Genomic DNA, 25744 nt, shown 5'->3' with positions numbered 1-25744 from the left:
TTGGTATTTGTAGTTCATAACGGGTCCCTGAGCGTGTGGCAAAACATTGCATGTATAGGTCCACGTTGTGGTATAGCCCCCATATAAAGGTACCTCCCGATATTCGGTATTTTATTTTTTTTGCCACATTTTTTCACGGATTTGTCTAAAAATTGGTATATGTGGGTCATAATGGTTTCCAGCTTCGGTGGCGAAATATTGCATGTATGGGCCCATGATTTGGTATAGCCCCCATATAACGGTACCTCCCGATATTCGGTATTTTGATGGTTTTTGCCACATTTTTTCACGCATTTGTCTGAAAATTGGTATTTGTAGTTCATAACGGGTCCCTGAGCGTGTGGCAAAACATTGCATGTATAGGTCCACGTTGTGGTATAGCCCCCATATAAAGGTACCTCCCGATATTCGGTATTTTATTTTTTTTGCCACATTTTTTCACGGATTTGTCTAAAAATTGGTATATGTGGGTCATAATGGTTTCCAGCTCCGGTGGCGAAATATTGCATGTATGGGCCCATGATTTGGTATAGCCCCCATATAACGGTACCTCCCGATATTCGGTATTTTGATGGTTTTTGCCACATTTGTTCACTGATTTGTCTAAAAATTGGTATTTGTGGGTCATAATGGGTGCCTGAGCGTGTGGCAAAACATTGCATGTGTAGGTCCACGTTTTGGTAAAGCCCCCTTATAACGGTACCTCCCGATATTCGGTAATTGGATGATTTTTGCCACATTTTTTCACGGATTTGTCTGAAAATTGGTATTTGTTGGTCATAATGGGTTCCAGCTTCGGTGGCGAAACATTGCATGCATGGGTCCATGATTTGATATAGCCCCCATATAACGGTATCTCCCGATATTCGGTATTTTGATGGTTTTTGCCACATTTTTTCACTGATTTGTCTAAAAATTGGTATTTGTGGGTCATAATGGGTTCTAGTTCGTGTGGCAAAACATTGTAATTATAGGTCCACCTTTTGGTGTAGCCCCCATATAACGGTACCTCCCGATATTCGGAATTTTTATGGTTTTTGCCACATTTCTTCTAATGTTTCTTTTACCCTAAGGTGGAGGGTATTAAAAGTTTGGCCCGGCCGAACTTAATGTTTTTTTACTTGTTTAATTGGTTGAATATTTTGATTTCGGTTGCATGGTTAGTACGGAATTTTTGGTTTTCTAATTTGAGACATAAATGAAGAGCCTGGGGTAAATCCGCTGGTTCTCTCATTCCTAGTAATCTTGGTAGGTCGCCATTTAATCCTCTTATAAACGTATCGAGAGCTTTGCTCCTATAAGTTTGTGTTAGTAGACTTAGAGCCTCATTTCCAGCTTCTAAACCTCCTAGTTTGTTCAGTATCAAGGATAGGTGTGAATAAACTGCCTGATAAAATTCCTGTACTGTGGAGTCTGAAAATTGTCTGAAAATTGGTATTTGTAGTTCATAACGGGTCCCTGAGCGTGTGGCAAAACATTGCATGTATAGGTCCACGTTGTGGTATAGCCCCCATATAAAGGTACCTCCCGATATTCGGTATTTTATTTTTTTGCCACATTTTTTCACGGATTTGTCTAAAAATTGGTATATGTGGGTCATAATGGTTTCCAGCTCCGGTGGCGAAATATTGCATGTATGGGCCCATGATTTGGTATAGCCCCCATATAACGGTACCTCCCGATATTCGGTATTTTGATGGTTTTTGCCACATTTGTTCACTGATTTGTCTAAAAATTGGTATTTGTGGGTCATAATGGGTGCCTGAGCGTGTGGCAAAACATTGCATGTGTAGGTCCACGTTTTGGTAAAGCCCCCTTATAACGGTACCTCCCGATATTCGGTAATTGGATGATTTTTGCCACATTTTTTCACGGATTTGTCTGAAAATTGGTATTTGTTGGTCATAATGGGTTCCAGCTTCGGTGGCGAAACATTGCATGCATGGGTCCATGATTTGATATAGCCCCCATATAACGGTATCTCCCGATATTCGGTATTTTGATGGTTTTTGCCACATTTTTTCACTGATTTGTCTAAAAATTGGTATTTGTGGGTCATAATGGGTTCTAGTTCGTGTGGCAAAACATTGTAATTATAGGTCCACCTTTTGGTGTAGCCCCCATATAACGGTACCTCCCGATATTCGGAATTTTTATGGTTTTTGCCACATTTCTTCTAATGTTTCTTTTACCCTAAGGTGGAGGGTATTAAAAGTTTGGCCCGGCCGAACTTAATGTTTTTTACTTGTTTAATTGGTTGAATATTTTGATTTCGGTTGCATGGTTAGTACGGAATTTTTGGTTTTCTAATTTGAGACATAAATGAAGAGCCTGGAGTAAATCCGCTGGTTCTCTCATTCCTAGTAATCTTGGTAGGTCGCCATTTAATCCTCTTATAAACGTATCGAGAGCTTTGCTCCTATAAGTTTGTGTTAGTAGACTTAGAGCCTCATTTCCAGCTTCTAAACCTCCTAGTTTGTTCAGTATCAAGGATAGGTGTGAATAAACTGCCTGATAAAATTCCTGTACTGTGGAGTCTGAAAATTGTCTGAAAATTGGTATTTGTAGTTCATAACGGGTCCCTGAGCGTGTGGCAAAACATTGCATGTATAGGTCCACGTTGTGGTATAGCCCCCATATAAAGGTACCTCCCGATATTCGGTATTTTATTTTTTTTGCCACATTTTTTCACGGATTTGTCTAAAAATTGGTATATGTGGGTCATAATGGTTTCCAGCTCCGGTGGCGAAATATTGCATGTATGGGCCCATGATTTGGTATAGCCCCCATATAACGGTACCTCCCGATATTCGGTATTTTGATGGTTTTTGCCACATTTTTTCACGGATTTGTCTGAAAATTGGTATTTGTAGTTCATAACGGGTCCCTGAGCGTGTGGCAAAACATTGCATGTATAGGTCCACGTTGTGGTATAGCCCCCATATAAAGGTACCTCCCGATATTCGGTATTTTATTTTTTTTGCCACATTTTTTCACGGATTTGTCTAAAAATTGGTATATGTGGATCATAATGGTTTCCAGCTCCGGTGGCGAAATATTGCATGTATGGGCACATGATTTGGTATAGCCCCCATATAACGGTACCTCCCGATATTCGGTATTTTGATGGTTTTTGCCACATTTGTTCACTGATTTGTCTAAAAATTGGTATTTGTGGGTCATAATGGGTGCCTGAGCGTGTGGCAAAACATTGCATGTGTAGGTCCACGTTTTGGTAAAGCCCCCTTATAACGGTACCTCCCGATATTCGGTAATTGGATGATTTTTGCCACATTTTTTCACGGATTTGTCTGAAAATTGGTATTTGTTGGTCATAATGGGTTCCAGCTTCGGTGGCGAAACATTGCATGCATGGGTCCATGATTTGATATAGCCCCCATATAACGGTATCTCCCGATATTCGGTATTTTGATGGTTTTTGCCACATTTTTTCACTGATTTGTCTAAAAATTGGTATTTGTGGGTCATAATGGGTTCTAGTTCGTGTGGCAAAACATTGTAATTATAGGTCCACCTTTTGGTGTAGCCCCCATATAACGGTACCTCCCGATATTCGGAATTTTTATGGTTTTTGCCACATTTCTTCTAATGTTTCTTTTACCCTAAGGTGGAGGGTATTAAAAGTTTGGCCCGGCCGAACTTAATGTTTTTTTACTTGTTTAATTGGTTGAATATTTTGATTTCGGTTGCATGGTTAGTACGGAATTTTTGGTTTTCTAATTTGAGACATAAATGAAGAGCCTGGGGTAAATCCGCTGGTTCTCTCATTCCTAGTAATCTTGGTATTATAAACGTATCGAGAGCTTTGCTCCTATAAGTTTGTGTTAGTAGACTTAGAGCCTCATTTCCAGCTTCTAAACCTCCTAGTTTGTTCAGTATCAAGGATAGGTGTGAATAAACTGCCTGATAAAATTCCTGTACTGTGGAGTTCCCTTGAATTAGACCTGTCATCTGGTATTCTAATGTGGATACATCTCGTTTGTCGGCGTAGTGTAGAGTAAGGCACTTGGAAATTGCTGGCCAATCTAAAGGAGGACCAACAATTTTATTTCTAATTATGTTCAAAATACCGTAGTACTTTGGAGTACCTTTCAGGTTTTCATATATTTTTAAAATTCTTTCCACGCTCTTTCTCCAAGAGTTAAACTCTCCTGGTTTCCCTGAAAATTCCCTCAGACATTTGACAACATCGGGGATCTTATCTAGGTCACTTATGCTGCCTACGTGTTCCGCGTCAATGGTTTGATCGACTGCGTTTGTCTGAATTGCGTTCGGATTTAATGTAGCTTGTAGTACGTGAGGTAACTGACTATTAACTATTTCTAATATAATATTCCTAAGGTCTGTTAAGTTTATCTGTCCTGGTTCAGGTCTGTTAGATTGGTTTGGGGGATGGGAAGGATTTGGTGTAGGTGCGTTTAGAATTGGTGGACGGACTAGGTTGTTAGGATTTGCCATTTTATTTTAAAAATAATTCTATTCAGATGCAATTTAAGAATTATTTATTTTTAAATTTAACTTTTGTATTTTTTACAACGTTTAAACGAATTAAGTTTCGTTTTAACAAGGGTATTGAAATTGTATTTGTATTTAAGTATAAAGTGCTTCTTTTTTAATATAGTTTACAAATATTTTGTATGTTTTATGCGGTTATTTTATGTCTATTTATAATTTATTATAAATATAAAAATAACTTACAATAGTAATAGCAGGTTTAAAGATGTCATGTTGGTAGGTCCTTCTATCGTAACGATGTTATTGGTCATCTATTGTGGGGCTCAAAACTTTTTTGATCCTTTTCGTAGCTGCAAGATTTCTTCTTAGATTGGGAGGTTTGTGTTGTGGGGTCACAGATAGCACTTTTTAAGTTCTTAGTTTTATAGAACAGTTTTTAATGTATTTTGGAAAATTATTTTTTTTTAATTTTTTTTTCAACCAATTTTTGTAATTTTGTTTTGATGTTTTCACCAATTTGCAAATTTATCTTTTTAAAATATAAAAAATGTTTTATTTTTTTCAACACTCTTCGTATATTTATTTTGGAAATATTTTCATTTTTTTCAAACACTTTGTATTTTGGTTTTTGGTCATTCACAGATTGTGATTTTTTGAGTTCACAAATAAGTTAATTTAAATTTTTTTTGTAAGTGATTTTTATGGGATTCGTATCCAACTAAATGTTAATAACTTCACTCATTTTTTTTTTACTTTTTAGTATACGTTTTTCCTTTAACAACTTAATAATTACACTTGGTGTTTTGACACTTTATTTGAGTTTTCCTTAAAATAAAAACGTATTTTTGTTTTGAATCGGCTTTTTTTAGCTTTAGTAAAACTTTTTTTTTTCTTTTTTTTTTAACACGTTTTGTCTGTCTTCAACAGAATTTTAAAAATTTCACTTGTTTTTTTTTTACATATCAATGTATGTTGTCCTTTTAAAAAAATGTTTTTATTTATTTGTTTATTATTTATCGCGGGTGAAGTGGCTAGCGTGCAACGCGTCCTTTTCCCAATTTGTACTAAGGGGCCGTTTCTTCACTGTTTACGCGACACTGATTCGCTCGGGCGCCAGTTAGATCCTTACGTGATAAGGTATCAAAAAAAAATTTGGATCAACGTGATCCTTACGCGACACTTTGTCAAAAAGGGCTCGCGATTTAATGTTATCCTGTAAGTTGCAATTATCGAAATTGCACTTACCGCTGTCTCTTATTACGCGTCACTTTATCAAAAAGGATTGCGGACTACTTTTGATCCTGTAAGTTGCAATTATCGAAATTGAACTTACTGCTGCTTTTATTATTAAAACCACGATTTTTCTATTTATTAAAATCAACTTTATTGGTTGGCTGCTGATCAAAGAGTGTCTTAAAAACTACATTACAATATTTGAGTAAGAATTAAATTTTAAAATTAATTTGCCTATTTAATAAAATTATTTTCCATGAAATCATGCCACTCTGTTGTTTAAAATTTAGTCGCTGTTACCAAAAACAATTCTTATTAATTTCGTCTACACGCGTAAAGCATTGCATGGGTTGACGAAGTCAACTACCGGAAATGCATTTTTTGGGATCATTAAAATTAATCGGAATTTGATGTTGGGAAAATATTTGGAGCAGACAAACGTCTGCAATTCAGATTCATGAGAATTGATTGCTTTGGAATAATTATTAATAAAAGAAACTATACTTTATTGGATTAACAACTTATTGTGTGTTAACTTACATACCAAATTCCAAACCAAATTCCTATTTGGGCTAATATTACACAATTGGGGCACAATAAAAGGCAAATAGGGCGAATATATATATATGGGACCGATTGTCTTAAATTTCAATAGGGTTCGTCCTCGGGCCAAACACATGATTTGTGCAAAGTGTCATTTTTTATCGGGTAATAAATACGCCCTGTAGTTTGTTTACAAAAACATATGGACGTACGGACGGACATGCATAAATCGACTTAGAAAGTGATTATATGCATCATCAAAAGGAACTATGGGTCTAACTCGCATTCTTCTCCATGTTACAAACAAATTCACACAGACGTAATACACTGACCACAGTGTGGTGTGATTTTAACGAGTAAAACGGGTGAAATTTAATACTTTTTGCTTGAACTTTTGGAATTTACAATTGTACTGTTTTACTTTGTATTTTCTTATACCATCTACCATTGTATGGAGGGTATATTAACTTTGTCATTCCATTTTTAATACCTCGAAATATACATTTTAGACCCCACAAAGTATATATATTCTTGATCAGCATAAAATTCTATGTCGATTTAGCAATGTCCGTCCGTCTGTCCATCTGTGGAAATCACTCTAGCTTCCGAAAAAGTGAAGTAGGTTGATAAAATTTTACTCAAATTTGTATTATGTCTGCACGATTTTTGGTATTGAAAATGGGCGATTATTTGCCGGAATTGTTTCAAAATTGGTACTTAAAGTTCGTAACAGATACTTCGGCTAAAGACAGAAAATGAAATTTCGCATTTGAAGTTCGTAATGGATACTACAGCCTATGACAGAAAATTGTCTGTACAGGTCCACGTTTTATAACCCCCATGGTACTTTTCGGTATTTTTATGATTTTTTGTACCAAATGGTGGAGGGTATTCAAAAATCCGCCCGGTCGAACTTACAGCTATTTTACTTGTTTTTTCTTTTTTTGGGGCTATACGGATAATATCATTTCAGAAGAGGATAATATATGAAAAAACACAAATTAAACGTCATTTATTCATATTAAACTAGAAATGAAATTACTTTATTTATTTCAAAGCTATTTTATTATTATTTCTACTTTACTCATTTTGCTATAAATATAGTTTCACTCAATTTGTTAATGAAACACTCAATTTATAATTGTGCAACAACAAATCAACATAGAATTCATTTATGTTTTCTCTTTGTCTCATTTTGATCCCGTTACCTTTATTTTGTTATATTGTAATATTCCTATAAGTAACGATGATCTGTCGATATTTTGCCATTCCGCCTGCGAACCTTGTTCAATAAAGACATAATAAATAAATATACATACCCGCTTTTAATTGGTGATAAGGGGGAAGGTAGTTATAAAATCATATTCTTTAATAAGTAGTATTACTTTTGGAAGATATTCAGATTTTACGTATAACGTTTGTCAAGAATTCTTTCATATAAATAAAAGTAGGCGAATTTGACGGAAAACGTCTGCTCAGCCTCTTCATAAATAAAAGTATTTTTAACAACCCGACAGCAGAACTATCTCATGCTCACCCCCTCATATTACACCCCACCTTTGGAACGAATTAGAAAATTTTCAAAAAATTAAATCCAAAAAAATTCTGTTAAAATCTTTAAAATACCTAATATCGGAAGGTGCCGGTATATGGGGAGATATACGATATTGTGGACCCATATAGACAAATCTATGTCTGGTAAAGTACTCACAAATAACTCTTTGAGTAGAATTTCAGACTATTCCGCTGAAAAATGTGGCTGAAATCTTCAAAATACCGAATATTGATGGGTACCGTTATCGTGGACCGATATAGCCCATCTTCGAACTTGGCCTGCCTTGATCCGCTGATCAAGAGTATATATACTTTGTTGGGTCTAAATTTATTATTTCGAAGAGTTACAAACGGAATGACGAACTTAATATACCCTCCATACTATGTATGGTGGAGGGTATAAACAAGTAAAAAAGCAGCTCGTCCGGGCTGAACTTTGAATACCATTAAACATTTGGAACGAATTTGGAAATTTTCGGAAAAGATAACATTCGCCAAAAATTCTGTTAACATCTTAAAATACAGAATATAGCCGTTATATTAGGGCCTGTACGACGTGGAGCTACATAGGCATTGTTTGTCATTAGCCATTACCATATTCAAATTCGAAACTTGAAATAAACGGTGAATAATGTAGCTAAAATCATCAAATTCCGTATATAGGAAGGTACCGTAATATCGGAGCTACACGAAGCCCCGGATCTCTATAGACAATTTTCTGTTACAGGCTGTAGCTTCCATTACTAACTTCAAATACAAAATCTCAAACAATTTCGGGAAGTATTGTACCTAAAATCGTCAAAATACCGAATATCGGGAGGTACCGTTATATGGGAGCTCTACGAAGGCGTGGACCTGCACAAACAATGTTCTGTCTTAGGATTTAGTACTCATTGCGAACTTCAAATACCAAATTTGAAACAATTTTCTGTCACAGACTGTAGTTCCAATTACGAACTCTAAATGCGTTAAACTACTACGGTGAATAATGTCGCTAAAATCATCAAAAAACCGAATATCGGGAGGTACCTTTATATGGGTACCATTACGAACTTCAAATAGCAAATTCGAAACAATTAGGGTAATGTTGCTAAAATCATCAAAATACCGAATATCGGGAGGTACCTTTATATGGGGGCTATGCGAAGACGTGGACCTGCATAGACAATTTTCTGTCATAGGCTGTAGTATCTATTACGAACTTCAAATGGGAAATTTGGAACGATTCCGGTAAATAATGTCTCTAAAATCATTAAATTACCAAATATCGGGAGGTACCGTTATATGGGGGCTATACGAAGACGTAGACTTGCACAAAATTCGAAATTGTGTAACTATTTCTCTTGCATCACTAGCAGTCTTTTGCAGCAAGAAATACAGGCGCTGCACATCACTCAAGCGAGATTTATATATGTAAATGGCGCTAAACAAATACCGAAAGGAAGGCCAAGAAGAAAAATCTCCCTCTAAAATATCAATATCAATGGGGGCAATGCGATATTTTGAACGATATCACAGCTTGAAGAAATGTCTGCGACAATATTTTCCTGCAATTCAGGAACAAAAAGTGAATGAGCCGGAGTCACAGCGGCTGTTTGAGATGTTTGTGGATCATCACGATGGCGTCCTGCATCTGAAGATTATCCACATCGGTACATGCCGATGGTTTCATACCTTGAGGTTTGGCCTAATCGGAGCGCCGGTTTGAGCGTTCTCGGTAGTTTTTGAGACGAGGGTCATTCCCAAGACAAAATGGAGATACCACATCTCGGTACGTCAGCCGAGTGACGTCCCCAACCGCATTTGAAACCTCGTCCATGGCCATGTCTTTGGTCGGGGCCTCCAAGGAAGCGGTTGACTTGTTGTCAAGCAGTGTTTTTGTTGTGTTGTTTATGAATTTGTTTCACTTTCCGCCACCTGTGGTCACGTCGTTAACGTATGAACTAAAACGAAGAGGACCTAAAGTTAAACTTGGATGAACTCTCTTAGGTACAAACAATGCAGCCGATTTTGTATTCCTCGCACAAACATATTGATGTATCTTTGTTATATACGTTATGACTAATTTTGTTGATATTACTGTGAAATTAAATAACTTCCTCATCTTCATACATAAATACATATGATCAACGGATTCAAAAGTTTTGGAGTTATCTAGAAATACGGAAGCAAAATGTTCGGAGCGAAAGCCTGATTGTCGTAGAGGAAGTAAGACTCAAGGCCCTAAGTCTGGATGTGCATATTTTTTTTCAAAAACCTTAGACAGATAGCATAGTATTTGGATTGGTCCATAATAAACACTCGTTTTAGGTATTGGTAAGACTTCTGTATACTTTTAGGATTTTTACTTGAATTTAAAAATGTATTAAGCACTTATATAAACTGGTAGAAGAACAGTTAAGTGCGGCTAATACATTCCACCATTTGTAAAGTAACTCACGTAAAAATAATCTGTTAATGTCGAGAAGTACCGTTACATGGGGGCTATAAGAAAACATTCGCCAATATGAAGTATGGGATAGTACAATTACGAGTATATGGGGGTTTTTCCAAACTACAATAGGTAGACCCCATTACACATTACGGACAAGAGGCAACTCTAATCACAATATTAGCTTTCTATCACATGCCGTTTGTACTCTAGCGTTATTACGACAGACTGATGGGCATGGCAAAATCAACTTAGAATTTTGCGGTGATCAAAAATATATATGTGGACGCGCTTCGCGACCCCTTTTGATTTTATATGCATTCAAAATGTTACACAGGAATATTTCTTGGTTATAAAAATGTAATGCTTTAATGCGTAAATAAACAAAAAGCTAGGTCTACCAACGCGTGAACATTACTGGAACAGCTGACCATAAGAAAAGTAGGAACATGCCAAATTTAGTCCACGAAGGGCTTGTCCTTCGCGTTTATTAATTTGTGCACAACACTCATGAAATCGGCCAAAATATATTTCAATATAATTTGGCAAATTTTTTTAGGTACCAGATTTCGTCTCTCTGTCCGAGTTTCATTGGAATCGGGTATACAAATTGCATTGGGTGCATGAAATATGAAAAAGCGGCCGAAAATACATATGGGAGCTATATCCAAATTTGAACCGATTTCAATATAATTAGACAAATTTATTTTCTGATCAAAACCCTGTCACACATTCCAAATTTCGTTGGAATCGAACATACATATCGTGTTTGGTGCATTAAATAAACGAAATCGGTCAAAAATAAAAATGGCAAATTTATGTTTAACAAATTCATTAATCATTCCAAATCACATTGGAATCGGACATACGTATCGTCTTTTGTGCATGAAATATGTGAAATCAGCCGAAAATATATGTGAGCTAAATCTAAATCTGAACCGTTTTTAATATATTTTGTCAAATTTATTTTTGTTTCAAATTTCGATACGCATTCCAAATGTGGAAACTGTATCTGTAATCGATCAATAGATATGTGCATATAAAATGAAAAATTTTTGAAGGTACCTCCGATTCTGTTGCTACATCTCCAGTTCCAAGTGGAATTTCAAAAATGTATATAGCCTTTGTTACTTTCAGGCAATATATATATATATATATATATATATATATATTCTTGATCACCGTAAAATTGTAAGTCGATTTTGCCATGTCCATCTGTCTGTCGTAATAACGCTAGAGTACAAACGGCATGTGATAGAAAGCTAATATTGTGATTAGAGTTGCCTCTTGTCCGTTATGTGTAATGGGTTCTACTTATTGTAGTTTGGAAAAGCCCCCATATACTCTTAATTGCACTTTCCCATATTCCATATATATATATATATATATATATATATATATATATATATATATATATATATATTTGATCACCGTAAAATTCTAAGTCGATTTTGCCATGTCCATCTGTCTGTCGTAATAACGCTAGAGTACAAACGGCATGTGATAGAAAGCTAATATTGTGATTAGAGTTGCCTCTTGTCCGTTATGTGTAATGGGTTCTACCTATTGTAGTTTGGAAAAGCCCCCATATACTCTTAATTGCACTTTCCCATATTCCATATTGGTGAATGTTTTCTTATAGCCCCCATATATCGCTACTTCTTGACATTAACAGATTATTTTTACGTGAGTTACTTTACAAATGGTGGAATGAATTAGCCGCACTTAGCTGTTTTTTACCAGTTTACATTAGTGCTTAATACAATTTTGAATTCAAGTAAAAATCCTAAAAGTATACAGAAGTCTTACCAATACCTAAAAGGAGTGTTTATTATACAATCATAATACTAAGCTATCTGTCTAAGGTTTTTGAAAAAAAATATGAACATCCCGACTTAGGACCTTGAGTGTTACTTCCTCTACGACAATCAGGCTTTCGCTCCGATGATTTTTCTTTCGTACTTCTAGATAACTCCAAAACTTTTGAATCCGTTGATCATATGTATATATGTATGAAGATGAGGAAGTTATTTAATTTCACAGTCATATCAACAAAATTAGTCATAACGTATACATCAATCTGTTTGTGCGGGAAATACAAAATCGGCTGCATTGTTTGTACCTAAGGGAGTTCCTCCATGTTTAACTTTATGTCCTCTTCGTGTTAGTTCACTCGTTAACGACTTATCCCGCCCGCCGTTGACGTGACCACAGGTGGCGGAAAGTGAAACAAATTCATAAACAACACAACAAAAATACTGCTTGACAACAAGTCAACCGCTTCCTTGGAGGCCCCGACCAAAGACATGGCCATGGACGAGGTTTCAAATGCGGGTGGGGACGTCACTCTGCTGACGTACCGAGATGTGGTATCTCCATTTGGTCTTGGGAATGACTCACCACTCTCTGATAAGGAACTTGACATTACTCTCGTCTCAAAAAACCACCGAGAACGCTCAAACCGGCGCTCAGATTAGGTCAAACCTCAAGGTATGAAACCATCGGCATGTACCGATGTGGATAATCTTCAGATGCAGGACGCCATCGTGATGATCCACAAATATCTCAAACAGCCGCGGTGACTCCGGCTCAATCGAGGCAAAAGCTAAGAGAGGTTATAAGCGGTCAGTGAAGTAGTGCAAAAAGTTCATCGACCGAGATGCCTCTCTAGTTACGAAGAGGGAAATCTTTAAGCTGAATATTGTAGGCTTTGTCAAGCTCAAATCAGTTGGTGTCAGACAAAGCTCGTTGGTGATTCAGCATTATTTGTCGTCATTCTCTGAAACCGAGCCAGCAGTTATTCTACAGTTAGCCCGAAGGCAAAAATGGCTAAAGACGACACGATAATCTCTTCGTGGATATTCCTCATTTCCATACTAATATTGATACTATTTCTTCTTTATTTGGCTCCTTCTTGTTCTTTTCTATCTAAATTAGGATGAATACAGTTGGCAGGACTCCGAGTGGGGTGGTTGTTATAAGCAACCGAATATCCTCTAAACTGACCTACATAATCAATTAATATATTATATGATATATGCTAATGATGCGCAATTATTTATATTCGACAATGAAAGTAATATGGATGAATATATGAAAAGTTATGGTTTGAAAATTAAAGTTTTGTCAATCCAGTAAAAGAAAACTGATACCGTTTAGGCGAAGCGTTATGTCTAAAAGACACTTTTAGATAATAAACTTAATGACCTCCATTTACTGTACGACATTCCATAATTTCTAGCGGAATAGTTTCGGTATTTCGAGTTCATAATGAATTCGGTATTCACAGTCCATATTGGTTCATGTAATCCTATAGCCCCCATATAACAGTACTTCTCGACAATCGACATTAGCAGACTATTTTTACATGTGGTACTCCTCAAATGTTCTGCCTTTTGCATTGTTTATGTCAATTCATTTATTTTTGTTTTCTGATGTCCTTTTTTATGTCACCATAATTAAAATAGTTTTTTATAACCTCCACCATTTGTAGAAATCATGTTCTCCCAGGTATTCAAACGGAGGTGCAAAAAATGGAGAAATAAATAAAAACAAGAAGAATTTGTTTTGAATATAAATAACGCTTTATTGTAATGTTGAGAGAGATTGCCATCTTGAGTTGACAGATTACCTTTTTTACACGGTGAGTTTGCATAACAAGTCGCGAGTGTAGCGAGGTGGCTGGAAGTATCGATGCTTACTAGAAGTTTCCACAGCCGTCTGGAAGTGAATATGCTAGGCTTAAATATTGACAAGGGAGATTGATTTAACACTGGATAATATTGTAACAATTATTAACATTAATTAGTCTGCTATACAATTCAAAGGAGGAGCAATTTCGATAAGCAATACAATTTGTATCAAAACACTATAGTACCAATGCAATGTTGGATAGCAATGTGTACGGTATTTCATTTTGCCTGAGTTACCTGATAGCAATTTAATTCCAGGGATTTCATGATCATCGTAACGTAACTCAGGTAGCAGCTATATAATTCAATTAGTATAATTCCGGAAAGTTCACGTTCACCAGAATTGCTGTGCTTTTAATGGAAATATACTCATCAGACATCGTGGTATCCACGACAAGATTATTTCCCGAAGTAGGGGCTTGCAGGTTCCATAGCTAAACGACAGAAAGGAGAAATAAATTAGCTTAAGAGCAACATTAATTTTTTCACTGGCCGCCATGCAATTCCTTGCGCAGGCCTCAGCGAATTATGAATTTGAATTGAAGAAAGGTTTTTTTTTTTAACTCATGGCGTAAGTTATTAATTTTAACGCGTTTTTACTTTTTATTTACAATTTAATCTAATTTAGCCTTAACTAATCTATGGTGGGTATATTTACTCTCGAAATACTCATGTTAGACCAAAAAAAAACGTAAAATTCTTAGTCTATCTTTGGAGCGAATGAAGGGAGACGGCTTCGATTTTGCACACATGTGTATTTTGTCAGTTGGTTTTTTGTTAGTTTTGTTGGCAGAACATTGCCTATATAGGTTAATATTTTTTATAGCCCTATATAACTGTACCTACCGATATTCGGTGTTTTGCAGATGTGGATCACAGCTTCTAACAGAATTGTTTTAAGTTCGGCAAGATCTGCACTATATGCCACTTCTTCACACCAATAACACTGTCGTGGCCTTGGGGTGGAACATTGCCATGATCCAAAACCTTAAAGTCTTTTTATATGCCCAATACTACATCCTTGCTTCTCCTTTAAGAAGAGTGTGAATGTCTCTTAGCAACTCACTCCTCAGTTGACGGAGTGAGGACTATCAGTGGTCCTCACTTAGCCGTCCTACTTTGAAGATAATATCCTCAACATCTGTCTCATCAGTGCTTGCCATCGAAGCACTGGACACGTTTGTATATTACAATGATTGATCTTAATATTGAACGTGTTGACTGTCGTTGGTTGCCTTCATTCGATGTAGTCTTTTCTGTTTGATGGCTCCTATCCAATCATCATCTCTTACCATGCACCACTTACCCTATACACAACAAAAAAACTAATTTTGAGTTTATTAAAAAAATAATTATTGCATTAGACATATTCGTATTTAAAAACTGGTATATGTATTTAATACGCAAATCTTTTAGCCATAACTGACTTCCCAAGAAAGACTATAAACTACAAAATAACTATTTTCCTTTGGTTATGGAATACTAAGAACTTGAATTATCGGACCCACGTTCGGCGAAATTTGTGTAACATTTGCCGGTGTTGCCACCGTCATACATCTAGTACCACCATATTTCTATTTCGTCGAGTTCTTAGATACTTTGAAAGTAACACGGCTAGGTTGTATCATGTTATTTTGAATAGATTTATTGACTGTATAAAAGAATATGTAAAAGTATACATACATTTTGAAAAATTTATAATTTACATAAATCAAATCAACAGTGTAGAGTGAAACATATATGTCGTGAGATAAATTATAACTCCAATAGATAAAGTATAAGCTCAATTAATATTTCAAAACTAAAATGCTTGACTTCACATAAATTCTTTGCCATAATGTATGCTGCCATATCGTTAGTTTTACAAAATTTTAATTACACTTCTTTTTTTCGTACAACTTCTAGAAGATAATGAAGTTTGATATCAATATGCTTTGTTCCATTGTTAAAAACGGAATTTTGTGCTAGCTTGTAAGCTCCTTGATTATCCCCAAAAAGCAATATTGGTTTGCCTTCTATGTATTCCATTTCTTTAAATAATCCTATTAAATATGTTGCCTCCTTTGCCGCATTTGACAAGCAATTTTCTCTGCTTCTGTGCTGCTGAGTGCTTCTTGCTCTACCAGGACAAAACACAACCATTGAGTATCCCGTATATGATTTTCTATAATTTGTACAACCTCCCCAATTTTAATCTTAATTTCCGTGTACAGATTTGTGGCTAGTTTTAAATATCGCTGACTTCCATTTTGATGCTAGTACATTTTAGACAATTTTCTTTCGGTAATTCCTTCTCGTCCACCGTCGAATATCAGGTCTCTTCTTTCGATTACTGGTTTTTATCCCATAATACTCTCTTATTTTTTCGAACATGCGCCTCTGTGTTTCATTCAAAGCTACACAATATGAACCAAAAATTCGCAAATAGCTTACATTAGGTTTCTTGCCATACCCTGTCTTATTCTTCAAATGCTATGTGGTTCTCGACATTTCTATTAGAGTTCTATTGGCACTTTCTGCCACCCCATCCTGCTGAGGACTGTATAAGACGGCTAATTGTCTTTGATACCAATGTTCTGCAGATAAGAATCAAATTTCTTGTTTAAATACTGGCGGCATTCGACGTGGTAAACGTGTATCCATGGTTCACTACCTTACTATTAAAAATAAAATCTGCCTGCAATTCTAGAGAATAAACAAGTTAAAAAACAGTAAGTTCGGCCGGGCCGAACTTTTAATACCCTCCACAATTTGCAACGAATTTGGAAATTTTCAAAAAATAAAATCCTTAAAAAATTCTGTTGAAATTTTAAAAATACCGAATATAGCCGTAATCGTCAAAATACCGCATATAGGGAGGTACTGATATATGGGGCCTATACGAAGACGTGGACCCGAACAGACAATTTTCTATCTTAGACTGTAGTATTCATTACGAATTTCAAATACCAATTTCGAAACAATTCCGGTGAATAATGTCGCTAAAATCATCAAAATACCGAATATAGGGAGGTACCGTTATATGGGGGTTATACGAAGACGTGAACCTGCACAAACAATTTTCTGTCTTAGGGTGTAGTATCCATTTTGAACTTCAAATACCAAATTTTAAATCACTTCCGGAAAAAAGGTCGCTAAAATATTCAAAATACCGTATATCGGGAAGCTATACGAAGAGATGGACTTGCACAGACAATATTCTATCATAGACTATAGTATTCATTACGAACTTCAAATACCAATTTTGATACAATTCCGGTGAATAATGTCGCTAAAATCATCAAAATACCGAATATAGGAAGGTACCGTTATATGGGGGCTATATGAAAACGTGGACCTACATGGCCCATTTACGAACTTAACCTGTCTACTGGAAAAATAAACATGTGTGCAAAATTTTAGCTATCTATCTCAATTCATTCGAAAGATAGCGTGATTACAACAGGCAGACGGACAGACAGACAGACAGACGGACACACAGACAGACGGATAGACAGACAGACGGACATCGCCAAATCGAATTAGAATTTAAGCTGATGAAAAATATATATACTTTTTTGGGTCTGACATGAGTATTTCGAGGAGTTACAAACGAAATGACAAAGTTAATATACCCTCCATAGTATGGAGGAGGGTATAAAAACATTTTGTAATTTGATTTAACAATCGGCTTAATTTATCAAAATGGTAAACAATGCTTTTTCATTATACATGTGTTTCTGCAACAGCTATAATCTTAAATGACTGGTCGTTTATTTCTGCTAAGATTGCTTTCGCATTTTTTTGAATAATGGCCAGTTTGACCACAAGTAAATATTTCCCATTAAAATGTATTATTTGATTTGATCCTTTGATCTTCCTCTATCAATTACCGAATATAGCCGTAATCGTCAAAATACCGAATATAGCCGTAATCGTCAAAATACCGAATATAGCCGTAATCGTCAAAATACCGAATATAGGGAGGTACTGATATATGGGGCCTATACGAAGACATGGACCCGAACAGACAATTTTCTGTCACAGACTGTAGTTCCCATAACGAACTTCAGATACCAATTTTGAAACAATTCCGGTGAATAATGTCGCTAAAATCATAAAAATACCGAATATTGGGGGGTACCATTATATGGGGGCTATACGAAGACATGGACCTGCACAGACAATTTTCTGTCTTAGGGAGTAATATCCATTTTGAAATTCAAATACCAAATTTGAAACAATTCCCGTGAATAATGTCGGTAAAATCATCAAAATACCTAATATCGGGAGGTACTGTTATGTGGGGGCTATACGAAGACATGGACTTGCACAGACAACTTTCTATCTTAGACTGTAGTATTCATCACGAATTTCAAATACCAATTTTGAAATAATTCCGGTGAATAATGTCGCTAAAATCATCAAAATACCGAATATAGGGAGGTACCGTTATATGGGGGTTATACAAAGACGTGGACCTGCACAAACAATTTTCTGTCAAATTTTAAATCACTTCCGGAAAAAAGGTCGCTAAAATATTCAAAATACCGAATATCGGGAGGTACCGTTATATGGGGGCTATACGAAGAGATGGACTTGCACAGACAATATTCTATCATAGACTGTAGTATTCATTACGAACTTCAAATAACAATTTTGAAACAATTCCGGCGAATAATGTCGCTAAAATCATCAAAATACCGAATATAGGGAGGTACCGTTATATGGGGGCTATATGAAAACGTGGACCTACATGGCCCATTTACGAACTTAACCTGCCTACTGGAAACATGTGTGCAAAATTTTAAATATCTATCTCAATTCATTCGAAAGATAGCGTGATTACAACAGACAGACAGACAGACGGACATCGCTAAATCGACTTAGAATTTTACGCTGATCAAGAATATATATACTTTGTTGGGTCTGACATGAGTATTTCGAGGAGTTACAAACGGAATGACAAAGTTAATATACCCTCCATAGTATGGAGGAGGGTATAAAAACATTTTGTAATTTGATTTAACAATCGGCTTAATTTATCAAAATGGTAAACAATGCTTTTTCATTATACATGTGTTTCTGCAACAGCTATCATCTTAAATGACTGGTCGTTTATTTCTGCTAAGATTGCTTTCGCATTTTCTTGAATAATGGCCAGTTTGACCACAAGTAAATATTTCCCATTAAAATGTATTATTTGATTTGATCCTTTGATCTTCCTCTATCACTTTTGCAGTTTCTACATCTCGTAGCGCAGGATCTATTTTCTTTTTCTATCTAACAATTCCCCATTTTCTGCAATGGGTTAGATTACTCCTATCTGTATCCACAAGCTAACATAATTCATATTTTCAAGCTTTTTAATATGGCACATTCATTTCAACACTTTTTATACCCTCCACCATACTATGGAGGGTATATTAATTTTGTCATTCCGTTTGTAACTCCTCGAAATACTCATGTCAGACCCAACAAAGTATATATATTCTTGATCAGCGTAAAATTCTAAGACGATTTAGACATGTCCGTCTGTCTGTCTGTGTCTCTGTCTGTCTGTCCGTCTGTCTGTCTGTCTGTTGTAATCACGCTATCTTTCGAATAAATTGAGATAGAAGGCTAAAATTTTGCACACATGTATATTTTGCCAGTAGGCAGGTTAAGTTCGTAAATGGGCCATGTAGGTCCAGTTTATCATATAGACCCCATATAACGCTACCTCCCGATATTCGGTATTATTCACCGGAATTGTTTCAAATTTGGCATTTGAAGTTCGTAATAGATACTGCAGCATAAAACAGAAAATGGGCCATATAGGTCCACGTCTTCATGTAGCCCCCATATACCGTACCCCCTGATATTCGGTATTTTGATGATTTTAGCGACATTATTTACCGGGATTGTTTCAAATTTCGCATGTGAAGTTCATAGTGGATACTTCAGCCCATGCCAGAAAATTGTCTGTGCAATATTCGGTATTTTGATGATTTTAGCGACAGTATTCACCGGAGTTGTTTCAAATTTGGTATATGAAGTTTCAAAGGGATATTACAGCCTAAGACAGGAAATTTGCTGTGCAGGTCCAGGTCTTCGTTTAGGCCCCATATAGCAGTACCTCCCTAAAATCGGTATTTTGACGTGTTTAGGTACAATACCCACCGAAATTGTTTGAGATATCGTATTTGAAGTTTGTAATGGATACTACAGCCTATGACAGAAAATTGTCTATGCTGGTCCAGGTCTTCGTATAGGCCCCCATAAGTCAGTACCTCCCTAAATTCGGTTTTTTGACGATTTTAAGTACAATACTCACCGAGTTTAACACAATTTTTAACAGATTATATTTTTTGGAAATTTCCAAATTCGTTCCAAATGGAGGAGGGTGAAATATACAAGTTGTTAGGTAAATTATACTTCAATAGAAGCAAGTGAAAAAGCTGCATGTTCGACAAGGCCGAACTTTGAATATTTTCCACCATTTGAAACGAAATTGGCAATTTTAAAAACAAACAAAATTAAATCCGTTAAAAATTGTGTTAAAATTGTAAAAATACCGAATCTATCCATTATATTAGGGTCCATATAACGACGTACACCGGCATAGGTAACTTTTGTCAAAAGCCATTACAATGTTCAAATTCGAAACTTGAAAAAAATAGGTGAATAATGGAGTTAAAATTATCAAAATACTGTATATGGGGAAGCACCACTATATGGGGGCTATACGAAGACGTGGACCTGCACAGACAATTTTCTGTCTTATGCTGTAGTATCCATTACGAAGTTCAATTACAAAATTTGATATTCCAGTGAAAAATGTCGCTTAAATCACCAAAATACCATTTTCTATACCAAAGGTCCGCCAGATATAAATTGTGTAAAATTTTATCATTCTACTTCATTTCGTTCGGAAGCTAAAGTAATTTCCACTGACGGATGGACGGACTACGCTACATCGACATAGAATTTTATGCTGATTAAGAATATATGTACTTTGTGGGGTCTAAAATGTATATTTCAAAGTGTTACAAACGGAATGACAAACTTACTGAACGGAAAATCTGTAAACTGAACTTTGTAGGCTTTGTCGATCTCAAATCTCATTGGTAATTCAGCATTATTTGTCTTCATTTACTGAAACTGAAGAATAACTGATGGCTATTCTTCAGTTAGCCCGAAGACAAAAATGGCTAAAGACGACACGATAATCTCTTCGTGGATATTCCTCATTTCATTAACAATATTAATACTAACCCTTCTTTATTTTTCTCCTTCTTGTTCTCTTCTCTCTAAATTAGGATGAACACTGTGGACAGGACTCCGAGCGGAGCGTTTGTTATAAGAAACAGAATATCTTCTAACCTACCTTATCAATTAATATATAATATGCTATATGCTTATGACGCGCAATTATTTATATGCGATAATGGGAGTAATATGGATGAATGCACGAAAAGCTAAAGTTTAGGCGAAGCCTCATTTTAAAAAGACAATTTTATATAATAAACTTAATGCCCTCTACTTGCAGTACGATTTTTCATAGTTTCTTGTGGAATAGTTTCGGTATTTAGAGTACATAATGGATTTGGTAGTCACAGTTCACAATGGGTTTTACCTACTGTGGCAAAACATTGTCCATATTGGTTCATGTAATCCTATAGCCCCCATATAACAGTACTTCTCGACAATCGACATTAGCAGACTATTTTTACATGTGATATTTTCTAAATGTTCGGCCCTGGCGAACTTAACTGCCTTTTGCAGTGTTTACGTCAATTCATTTATTTTTGTTTTTTGATGCCTTTTTTATGTCACCATAATTAAACTAGTTTTTTATAACCTCCACCATTTGTAGTGTTTTTCTCAAGGAGAAATCATGTTATCCCAGGTATTCAAACGGAGGTGCAAAAAATGGAGAAATAAATAAAAACAAGAAGAATTTGTTTTGAATATAAATAACGCTTTATTGCAATGTTGAGAGAGGTTGCCATCTTGAGTTGACAGATTACCTTTTTTACACGGTGAGTTTGCATAACACGTCGCGAGTGTAGCGAGGTGGCTAGAAGTATCGATGCTTACTAGAAGTTTCCACAGCCGTATGGAAGTGAATATGCTAGGCTTAAATATTGACAAGGGAGATTGATTTAACACTGCATAATATTGTAACAATTATTAACATTAATTAGTCTGCTATACAATTCAAGGGAGGAGCAATTTCGATAAGCAATACAATTTGTATCAAGACACTATAGTACCAATGCAATGTTGGATAGCAATGTGAACGGTATTTCATTTTGCCTGAGTTACCTGATAGCAATTTAATTCCAGGGATTTCATGATCATCGTAACGTAACTTAGGTAGCAGCAATATAATTCAGTTAGTATAATTCCGGAGAGTTCACGTTCACCAGAATTGCTGCGCTTATAATGGAAATATACTCATCAGACATCGTGGTATCCACGACAAGATTATTTCCCGAAATAGGGACTTGCAGGTTCCATAGCTAAACGACAGAAAGGAGGAATAAATTAGCTTAAGAGCAATATTATTTTTTTCACTAGCCGCCGTGCAATGCCTTGCGCAGTCCTCAGCGAATTACGAATTTGAATTGAAGAAAGGTTTTTTTAACTCATGGCGTATGTTATTAATTTTAACGCGTTTTTACTTTTTATTTACAATTTAATCTAATTTAGCCTTAACTAATCTATGGAGGGTATATTTACTCTCGAAATACTCATGTTAGACCAAAAAAACGTAAAATTCTTAGTCTATCTTTGGAGCGAATGAAGGGAGAAGGCTTCGATTTTGCACACATGTGTATTTTGTCAGTTGGTTTTCTGTTAGTTTTGTTGGCAGAACATTGCCTATATAGGTTAATATTTGACAATATTTTAATTATACTTCTTTGTTTCGTACAACTTCTACAAGATGATGAAGTTTAATATAAATATGCTTTGTTCCACTGTTAAAAACGGGATTTTGTGCTAGCTTGCAAGATCCTTGATTATCGACATGAAGCAATATTGGTTTGCCTTTTAAGTATTCCATTTCTGCCATCGCATTTATTTCCCATATAGTTTAGCTACAATAAAAGTGAACTTAAATTCTAAGATTAGTTTGAATTTTTTCCTAACAGCATTCTTACTTTTTCTAGGAATATTTCTTATAGTATATTAATTTGAGGTAGGTCAGCCCATTTGGTTTGTAATTTATGACTTTGTCATATAATAGTTTTAATATTAACAAGAAAAGGGAGGAAAATTTGTTATTTATATAGATTTAGTACTTATAAACTAAAAATAAAATTAATAATAAAAATAATAATTATAATAATAACACAAACTTTGATGAATTCAATTCCTTACAACTAAATAAAAAAACTAAAAATTAACTATTTACATTATTTACAATATATACAATTTTTTATTCAATATTGGGTTGTTGTATAGATTAGGTCATCAATATTATAGGTGCCATATCTTCTGTTATAAAACACAATGTTTCCATTTTCATTAAATAATAAATTGTGATTATCTAAGTATGTTAGACACATGGAAGATAAATACCCGTCATTTTGCATAAATATTATAAAATCTTCTTCTCTTATGAGTCCATTGTTAATTATTGCGTTATTGCTATTAGTACAGCCATTTATGAATTTAAGCCCTAATTTGGTCATGAATTTATCTATTCTTTCTATTTTAGCGGTGTTATAAATTGTAGAACATGATGGTGAATGGTACCTTCCATCGGCTGTTCTTACAGTACTTAAATTTAGACAGTATTTTAACATCTTACGCTCAAAAACTCGGATTTTCTCCATCTGCCTGGATGATATGTTATACCAAATTGGGAACGCATAAGCAATAATTGGCCTTAATAGTTGCTTATACATGCACAATTTTATGTTTATACTAAGGCCTCGTTTTGATTTTAGTACATTGTACAATCTTATGAAAGCTCCCTTTGCTTTCCCCAATATATATTGAATATGTTTATTGAATGAAAACATTTCATCAATAAACACCCCCAGATATTTTAATTCATTTACACATTCTATAATGTTATTTTCAATTTTTATTTTAGGTTTAAATTTCCTACAGTTTTTATACAACCTTTTTTTCTTTCCTTTAATTATTATGCACTTGCATTTATTTATATTTAATTTTAATTTCCATGTTCTGAAATAATCATTTAATGTTTCTAAGTATTGATTAAGTTTTTTTCCGCCTTTTTTGACCTTGGATGGGTGGCCGTTATTAAGATATCATCTGCAAATATTAGAATTGAGACTTCATTTTCTGGTAGTGGTATATCTGCCAGGTATAAATTATATAGAACCGGTCCAATGTGCTGTGGAGTTAGCGTTTTCTATATGTACTGCAAACGTCCTATATTTCAAATAATTATTGGTGAGATTTACTAAATAATTTGGAAAGTTATACTTCGTTTCCATTTTATTTATAATCCCATCTTGCCAAACCGTATCAAATGCCTTTTCAAAATCAAGGCTAACTGATATTGAGGCACTTCTTTTATTATAACCGGTAGCTACCTGGTTTGTCAATGCTAGAAGTGCATGTGATGTTGATAATTTTTTACGAAATCCAAATTGGAAATCTCTAAGTATATTGTTTTCTTCAATATGAAGATTTATTCTTTCAAGAATTAATATTTTAAATAGTTTTCCAATATTTGCCAAAAGAGAAATGGGTCTATAACTATTCGGGGATGTTGGATCTTTACCCGGCTTTAGTATAGGTATTACCTTGGCATGTTTCCATGAATTTGGAAAATACCCTAAATTTAGACATTGGTTAAATAGTATGGCAATTTCCTTCCATAATCTATTATCTATCATTTTTAATATAAAATTCGGGACTCCATCTACCCCACTACTCTTTTTGTTTTTTAGCTTATATAAAGCAAAACCAATATCATCAACTTTAAAAAGTTTCAGAATTTCATTTTCTGTACCATTTCCATCGGCCGGAAATTCATTTCCAAAAGAAATAATGGGCACATTTTCTATTTGTGTAGAATCTATGCCAAAATTGCCTTGTATTTTAGAATATTGTTCTGCAATTAAGTTGGCTTTTTCTTCATTATTATGAATAGCGTGATTTTGTTCATTTTTTAGGGTGGCTATTTTGGATCGTTTCTTTAAATAATCCTATTAAATATGTTGCCTCCTTTGCCGCATTTGACATAGCAATTTTCTCTGCTTCTGTGCTGCTGAGTGCTTCTTGCTCTCCCAGGTCAAAACATAACCATTGAGTACCTCGTATATGATTTTCTATAATTTGTACAACCTCCCCAATTTTAATCTTCATTTCTGTGTACATATTTGTTGCTAGTTTAAAATATCGCTGACTTCCATTTTGATGCTAATACATTTTAGACAATTTTCTTTCTGTAATTCCTTCTCGTCCACCTGGAATTTTTACTCGTCGAATATCACGTCTCTTCTTTCAATTACTTTTCTTTGGTTTTTATCACATAATACTCTCTTATTTTTTCGAACTTGCGCTTCTGTGTTTCATTCAAAGCTACACAATATGAACCAAAAATTCGCAAATAGCTTACATTAGGTTTCTTACCATACCATGTCTTATTCTTCAATTCCTATGCGGGACTTCTATTTCGCAAATAAGACGCAGTCAACATTATTGTTCTCGCCATTTCTATTAGAGTTCTATTGGCACTTTCTGCCACCCCATCCTTATATCTGTATCCACAAGCTAACATAATTCATATTTTCAAGCTTTTTAATATGGCACATTCATTTCAACACTTTTTTTATTTTCGCAATATTCGAAATTGAGGACTGGT

Source organism: Musca domestica, unplaced genomic scaffold (assembly GCF_030504385.1).
Source record: "Musca domestica strain aabys unplaced genomic scaffold, Musca_domestica.polishedcontigs.V.1.1 4, whole genome shotgun sequence".
In the NCBI taxonomy this organism is placed as follows: domain Eukaryota; kingdom Metazoa; phylum Arthropoda; class Insecta; order Diptera; family Muscidae; genus Musca; species Musca domestica.
This window is presented reverse-complemented; position numbering follows the sequence as displayed.